Raw genomic sequence first — 8,896 nt, 5'->3', positions numbered from 1 at the left:
AGATGACTTAATCTCGTCTTCTTCCTGTTCTTCTTCATCCTCAGCTTTGTCAAGCTTCTTAGCTAGGACTAAAGCTGTTGACGTTAGGATTAGAAGCTTAGGGAAAATCTTGTATAAGTATTGATGTAATTTCCATTTCATAAATGTATTGACTTGATATATTAATGAAAACTGTTTTTACTTCAAGATTGTGTCTCTGAGTTATTTTATCTTGTGTTGATAAATCCTGATTGATATTCTGATGACCATTTAAATTGTGCCTTTAGTTAAGTTCTGATTCTCTGTCAGCACTTATTCATCGAAATTATCTCGGTCATTTTTAACATGATTTATTTTCAGAATATTAATGTTGCAGTGACAAATAATTCAATCAGTGATAACGGGTTAAAATTTGAATTGTTTCCCTTGATAAATGGAACAGTTTCTCCTTGAAACTCGGCAAATGGGTAAGTAATGATTACTGTTTTCTCGAGCCCAGTAACTATCCGTTATTACTGCATGTCTGACAGGTGTCCAACGGTAATATTTTTTTGTATAAGTACAGCAGAGAGAAGATTTCTTTAATCTTTTTAATTTCTTCATCTTTTATCTCTCTTCTTACTTTTACTCTCCTTCACTTTACTATTTCCGTTGTTTTCATACAGATATTATATCAAACACCTATCAGGCATACTTAATTCTCAATTTTTTTTACATGGCACCAAAGGATTTAATCATTGATGGAGCAAAGTTTGTTCCAAACAACTATGCTGCAATTCTTGATCATGCTGAAGCTCCATCTGAATTGCACTTTGTGCAAGATCTTCTTGCACATAGTGAGGTTGGGTACGCCTTAACTCAGCCTGAATTATTTTTAAGTCAACAAGTTCTGAGGTTCTGGAGGACTGGCGTTTTTGATGATGGTGGTAACCGTGGCACTCCCAGTATTATCTTCCAAGTGGGTGATTCATCTTTTGTAGTCACTCCTGGTACAGTACGCAGGGCTTTACATCTTCCAGAGGATTGTACTTTCTCAGTTCCAGAGGACTCAGTCCTTCGGGAGTTAATGGCTGAATTGGGATATGAAAAGAGTCTGACGAAACTTGGACAGTTGAAACGGGCTAATATCAGAAGAGAATGAAGTTTCTTCTTTGATTGCATCACCAAAGCTTTTGGGAACAAATGTTCAAATTTTGATGCTATCCCAATTCTGAGTCAGCACATAGGGTATACTATTATCCATCAAACTCATTTTGATTTTGCAACTGGAATAATTGGTTTTATTGGGGATAGGATGACAGAGGATAGAGATGTTGTTTATTTTTCTAGATTCTGTCAACTTATTTACACTTACTATACTGATGAACCCCAGTTAGTCAGCACTCAAACCCCACCTTTTAAGGTTACAAAAAGGTACTTTAACGACCTGATAAATGCTGACACAAAGAAATCAATGGTGAGACAATTACAGATCCCTCAGTCTGTGAAACAGATTCTGGTAAATGCTGATCCTGCTACTTACAAATCTGTTTACTCAAATGTTCAACCAACTCACCATAACCAAAATCCATCAACCTCAGTACCTACCTCTCATTCTACTCAACCTACCCTCAGAACTTATCTCAAATCCTATCTCTCCACTTCATAGATTACTCAACCTTCTTCTTCAGCACCTACTGTGAAACCTACATCCTCTAAGCCAAAGAGAACAAAGACTGTTCCTCAAACACCTCAAAAGAGGAGGAGATTTACTTTGAGAGATGAATCAGATTCTGAGGAACAGATTCCTTCTTCAGAACCTGTGGTGGTTGAAGCTGAGAAAGCAACTTCTCAGAAGGATTCTGACATTGGGGGTTCTAGGCTTCTCGAGAGGCTTAGACGTATGATAGTTCCTGAAACTCCCAAGAAATCCAAATCAACAAGGAAGTACAAGAAACAGAGGGCACAAAGGCCAGTTTCAGATGATGAGGAGGAAGTAGCTAAGGAAGGGGATCAGGAATCTCTGATCTCACAAGGCAAGGAATTTGCTCCAGTCACTTCTTCTCCATCAACTCCATCTCAGGAAGCTGTATCTGACAAGGCTAATTCACCTTATGTGTCTCTTGTTGATCCAGGCACAAGTGCTGAAATTGATATTCAGAACCTGGTTGTGCCTGAAATACTTTTCTTAGAAGCTCCAACAGCAAATAATACCTCTACAACACCTGTTATTGATGCTGTTCAAACTCCAGAGTTATCAACAACACCTTCTCTGCATCAAGATGCTGATGATCAGATTTTAGGTGAGCATCAGGATATGGCTGTTGATCAGAACTTAGTATCAGATCAGCAATTAGAGCATGCTGAAGCCTCCATTGCTACTCACACTGTTGTCTTATCAGAAGATACTGATTCTTTAAGTTCTGATGCTGCAAATGTTGGAGATACTGGTGAGGCTGCTACAACTGTAGATGCTGATGAAGCAGGTCCTTCAGGACATACTCCTCCACTGACTCTTCCTAAGTCTGAACTGGTAAAGGAGTTTGTTATCAGGGATGCACCAGTACCTTGGAGTGAAACTCCTGCAGGTCAGGAGTGGACTAAGGAATGGAACTCAGTTTCATGTGTTCCAAATGCTTTACATCTTGCTGAGCACTTGACTAAAGCTGATGAAATGTTAAATTCTGATGATTTTAAAACCCAGCTTAGAGTCACTGCATTGAGTACTAAACATCTACAAGGTCTTCATTCCAACACTCATGCAGAGCTACACAAGATTCAGGAGAACTTTATCAAACAGGAACAAGTTTGGAAAATTGATAAGAAAAAGTTCTTCCAACCTACCATTGACAGGGTTGCTTATATTGAGAAAACTCAAGAGAAGCAACAAGCTCAGATTGATCAAATTCTGACAAATCAAGCTTCTCAGCAATCGCAACTTACTGAAATCCAGACCTCAGTGGAACTACTTATCTCTCTTTTATTACCTGCTGATGCCAAAAAGGGGGAGAAGGTAATTAAGTCCAAATGCAAAACCAACAAGACACTGCAAGGAAAGGATGATGGAAAAGATGACCAAGGAACCTCTGGAATGGGTAGTGGTCATAGTCAAGGTAGAAGGTTTACATCAAGACAAGCTAGTCACAGAACAAGTTCTGATACTGGGAAAAGAATAAGTTCTGCTGCTGGTAAAAGGATAAGTTCTGATGAACTTCTAGATCTTGATGAGGAAATGTCAAGACAGTTATTTCTTCAAGAAAATCCAGGGATGGACTTGGAAAGTTTAAAGGAAGAAGAAGCCAGACTTAAATCAGAGAAAGTCACATCTAAATCTGAAGCTTCTGGTAAAAAGTTACTTCCAAAACCTAAAGGCATTGTGATCAAAGAAAGGATACATACTGAAGCAACTTTGGCTAGATCACAACCACAGATAGATCAAAGATCCAAGGGTAAAGAAAAGGTTGGTGAACCTATCAAGCCTTATGTACCTCCTGAGGAAGAAGAAATTACTGATGGAAAAGATGATCTTGCTCTGACTACAAGAAAAGTTCTTAAAACAACCTCTGACATGGCTCAAGTTGTTCAGAGTCAAGAAATTGTAAGTTCTGATATTCAGAAGAAGCAAGTAACCTCTGACAGTGCTCAAGTTAACTTGATATCAGAAAATAGATCTAAAACACTCCTACCAGGATTCACTAAAGCAAAACAGACTCAATCTTTGAAGACTACTGCAAGTGGTTTTGAAGCAAGAGTAGTTACTGGAAAGGAAGCTAGAGATAAAACTGGATTGGGAAGTGTTGATGAAAGAAGAGTACACAACACTACCAATGATCCAACTTCTTTGAGTGAACCAGGTATTGGAGCAACTCCTGAGAGATTGAATCAACTGAAACCTGTACAGATGGTTTACCATACCTACTTGAAAGAATACATCATGTTGTATTTCATGACAGATGGTAGGGTTTATCATATAAGACAAAATGCCATTCCTTTGAAGTATTTTGAAGAATTGGAGCATGTACTTTTCTTACTTCAAGTGGATGACAGAATAATAGAGACTGCTGCAAACTACTTAAAAGAACAGATTCAGAGACAGAAAAGGCTTTATTCTGTTAAGTCTGATAGCATATATGTTCCAAAGTACAGAGATCACAATGGTGATATTGTTGATATGAAGCCTAATACTGCACAGATCAGAACGTATCTTGGTATTAAGGGATTTGAATTCAATCTTGAATCTGACAAAGCTTATGTCATAAGACTAGATCAGGAGTTAAGAAAAGCAAAGATTAATGATCTCAGAGCTGCAATCTTTCAAACTGGTGAAGATACTGCAGAGCTTAAAGGTATTAAAAGGAGAATGATTGATGAACTAAGATATGCTGAGAAATGTTTGTTGAAGAAGTATCTCAGAACAACTCCTGACATCAGAGAGATCAGAAAATGAAGAAGCCAAGTCGAAGATCTACAACTGCTTAAATTATGATATTTATACAGATTGAAGTTGTTATCAGAAGTTGAAATTGGTAAAAACTTTAAGGACTGTAAGTTGTAGTTATCTAGTCTATTTCTCATGCATTTGTACTTAATGTTTTTGACATCATCAAATATCTGTTAAACTTGTATATTTTGTTAATTTACAAGTTGGGGGAGATTGTTAGATATATTTGATAATGTCATGGCTAATATGTTTTATGTTTAGCTTTCAGATCTTACGTGAACAGGATAAATCAGTACTTAACTGTTGATCAGTACTTATACTGGAAGTCAGGACTTAAGGATATCAGTACTTATATTATCTGGAGATAATCATCAGAAGATAGATATCAGAACTTAAGTGATGAAAGACAATCAGATAAGGACAGTAGCTGATTAAAGGAAAGAAGATCGAGATAAACATAAGAAGAGATATGCATGAAGAAGGAATTCCGTGAAGAATGGAATACTTGGAAGAAAAGATATCTGATTGATATATTTTAGGAAGCAGAATTAAATTCCATATCAATTAGCGATTATCTTGTAACTGTGTAGTATATAAACACAGGCATAGGGTTTACACTAAAAGTGTTATCATTATCGAAGTTATTATTCTATATAACCCTAGCAGCTCTCGTGATATTTGTTCATCACTGAGAGGTAACAGTTTCATACTGTAACAGAGTTTATTGTTTCAATAAAGTTTGTTTTCTGTTACTTAAGTTCTTAAAGTTCGATTTGAGTGTACTATACACTGTATTCACCCCCTCTACAGTGTGTGTGTGACCTAACAATTTCGTCTTATTAGGTCGAAGGTGAGGTCTGTTTACTTGATGGGCTGAAGAAGTTGGACTTCATCAAGGTGACATCACTCGACCGAAGTCCAGGGACATGTTGAAGGCCCATCGAGAATATATCCATTATATGCATTATCCGAACCCGTAAATATTCTGATTGGGCCGAAAACTGGTAAGCCCAATTCCTGGCAAGATCTGGTCCAAGGTATAGACGCCCCATCACCTGGTGGTTAGCCCTTGTTAGATAATGAATCACACACACGGGGGGTGAATGTGTTTTTGTGTTTTTATGCTTTCTTGAAGTATTTATGGTGATGAACAAAGTAAATTAAAATCTTGTAGTTAATTGTGTTAGTACTGAATTTAGACATATAAAACAGTGAACACAAATCTTTCAAAACTCACGTAATTTTATATTAAAATTAATAATGTTTTGCTAAAAAAATTCTAGTCTCTTTGTTGATAAAGAGCTTAGCTTATTCCTTGAGAGAATACAAGATTTTTCTGATTTAAATTGTTACTTCTAACAAAGCATCCAGTGTTAACTTTATAAAACAGTAAACACTGGTTATTACACACCATGCATTAGCATGTACTAAACCCTATTTTTGGATAATCAAATCTTTCTATTTCTGGCTTAGTGTATCTTTGCTAATCTTGCACGCCCGTGACTTTACTTTGCCAGTTAATCTTGGCCTTTGATCTTGTACATTTGAAGCTACTTTTGTAGACTTGTCAATCCAATTGATTAGATTGTTTTTTGATTGATAATCTTGGATATTGAACTGGTCTGCACTTTGTACTTTGAGTTTTACCTCGAGATCTCCAGTTTGGTATATAGAGAACTTGACATCTCGATAAGTATATTGGCTTATCGAGATCTCTAATCACTCTACAGTTGTTTTGACTTATCGAAGTCTTTGAGTTCTCTATAAGAGAATTTGGCTTGTCGAGATCTCTCATCTTCATGTCTTCACTTTGGCTTATCGATAACTCTGAGTTCTCTAATGACAAGTTGACTTATCGATAACTCTGAGTTCTCTAGTGACAAATTGCCTTATCGATAACTCTAAGTTCTCTAGTGAAGAAATGACTTGTCGATATCTCCATTCGTCATGTATTCAAATTGGCTTGTCGATATCTCTGAGTTCTCTAATAACTTTTCCTGACTTGTCGATAAGTCATTCTGGAGTTCTCGAATGACTTCTCTATAACACTTAATCTATGACTTGTAGTGATCTTGACTTAGAATATTTTTCCCAAAACAGATTTATTCAACTCCAAGCTTCTTCATAATTCTTCTGAGGCATGATCTTCTTGATCTTCTTCCAGATAGAATTCTTAGGCTTGATACTATTTACAGAAAAAGACTCCAGTCCGCCCTTGAAAATTTTTACAGACTTAAGTGGTACAATACAAAAATACAAACTTAGATTACAATACAACATACTTAGGGTTGTCAATTTAACTTAGTCTTGTTATTGTACAGGCATGTCTTGCATAATTTTGGTTCAACTTAGATTACATACTTAAGCTCCGAGTTGATTCAATGAGTGAGTCGGTAAATCCAACACTGTTCAAAATTTTGGTCGGAAGTCTAAGTGTTAGGTCCGTAATCAACTGTAGGGGGGGTGAATACAGTTTATGCAAATAATTTGATAAAGCTCTAACATAATCAACAGTTTTTATATTAACAGATAAAAACTGATTATAAAAGTACTCTCTTAAAGGATGAACAATTATCCTTGAGAGCTGATAGGTTATGCGAATGATATAACAATTTCGTAGTGCTTATAGCATGAACCTAATGTATGCTTTATATAGAGCACAATTACACAATTAATAAGGAATCCTATCTTATTACAATAAGGAAACCTATTACACATCCATGTATGATTGCTTCTGAGATAAAGTCTTTCACCGCCTTGAATACCTGCTTTCCTTTTCCTCCTCAAATATCTACTAAATTGACAAATCCTGATGGCATCATCTGTTGATCATCAAGTACTGATATAAGTACCGATGACGCACTATTCAGTAAATACTGATATAAGTCCTGATAAGAACTTCTGATAGTTTCCGTCCAGATATCATCAACTATATCTAACAATCTCTCCCAACTTGTGCATTATGAAAATATGTACAAGTTTCAATTGATGATGTTAAAACTATCTAAATACAGTAATCAAGTAAACATATTCATTCTTACTTCAGTGAATATCATACTTTACTCATCATTCTGAACTCTAATAGTCTGGAAAATCTTCAAGAAACTTCCTCAGCAGATTTTCTTCCATTAAATCCAAATACCATTGCATCCTCTGTTTATGTTCCTTCAATTCATCTGTTGATTCATCATTCTGATAGACGGCAGCCTTCAGATCATGTCAGTTCGAAAAACCCAATTTTCTTTCCATCATGATTAAAAGTTAAAACTTTAATCCCTAGACTCATTTCTATCTTGGCTCCTCCAATAGGCATATCAAAAACATATTCAGTTTGATCAATGTACTTTGGAATGTAGTTAGATTTGTAAGGCATTCCTCTCTGTTTTAACTGTATCAGGTTCTTTATAAATGTAGACTATCTGGTAGTTACGAAATTTGTTACCTTGAGAATTGTAGCAATAAGTTCCAATTCCTGCCATGGTTTGTCTCTCAAATGTTCTTGAGTCAACCATAATTTTCTTCCAGACTCCAAAAAAAAAATCATTTTCTCTCCTACAAGATCAATAACAATTTGATCTAATATGATCTTTTGTAAGTCTTCAAGCATCACATTATCTCCAATTTCTGTCAAATTAACATGCTTCCTTGAAGTCAAAGCATCTCCTACAAATGGATCAACATTTAACCTTCCCAGACCACTTGTGATTCCAGGTTTTCTAGAGTGAGAACTTCCACTGTAAAGCTTCTTTAATGCAGAAGAATCTCTTCTAGGTGCAGGTTTCTTGCTTCCCCATAGTAGCTTCTTCTTCTCTTCAAGAGTAAGTTCTGGCTTATCAGAGACTATGTCTTCAGAATCAGGATTTGATAACTCAGCTTGATTTGGGTTTGAAAAATCATCAACATGAGTAGGATCAGAAGTTGTGATTGGTTGAATAACAACTTCTTCTTTATTAACTTGAGCAATGTCAGAGGTTAATTTTAATTTTTCAGCCCAGTCAGCTCCATGAATCTTCCTTCGTTGATGAGCTTGACTAACTTCTTCTTCTCCAGCAATTTCATCAGTATGAAAAGATTGAGCAACTGTATAAATTAGATCTATTAGTATTTGTGGTTTAGTTGCCTTAGATACTAATTTCTTCTTAGCAACAGCTTTGACTTTAGGTTTTGAAGGCTTTGACTTCTCTCCTATCTTCTCTTTCCCTTTATGACTCCTGTCAGCAGTTAAGATAGCTTGGGACCTAAGAGATCTTTCAGCATCTGCTTGACTCACCTCCCTTATGACTACCCCTTTGGTTAGTCTATTAGAAGGATCATCTTCATATGGATCTTGAGAGATAACAGCAGTATCAGTATTTGTTGTCTTCATGGAATTCTTGAAATCTTCCTCCATTTGCCTTAGCTGTTCTAGATCAACTCCATGATTTTCTTTCTCAAAGATTCTTCTACTCATCTCAGAGTCAAATGCTTGAATCTTTGGATCCTTGTAGAATAGAGTTG

This window comes from Apium graveolens, chromosome 9 (assembly GCF_009905375.1).
Source record: "Apium graveolens cultivar Ventura chromosome 9, ASM990537v1, whole genome shotgun sequence".
Lineage (NCBI taxonomy): Eukaryota > Viridiplantae > Streptophyta > Magnoliopsida > Apiales > Apiaceae > Apium > Apium graveolens.
This window is presented reverse-complemented; position numbering follows the sequence as displayed.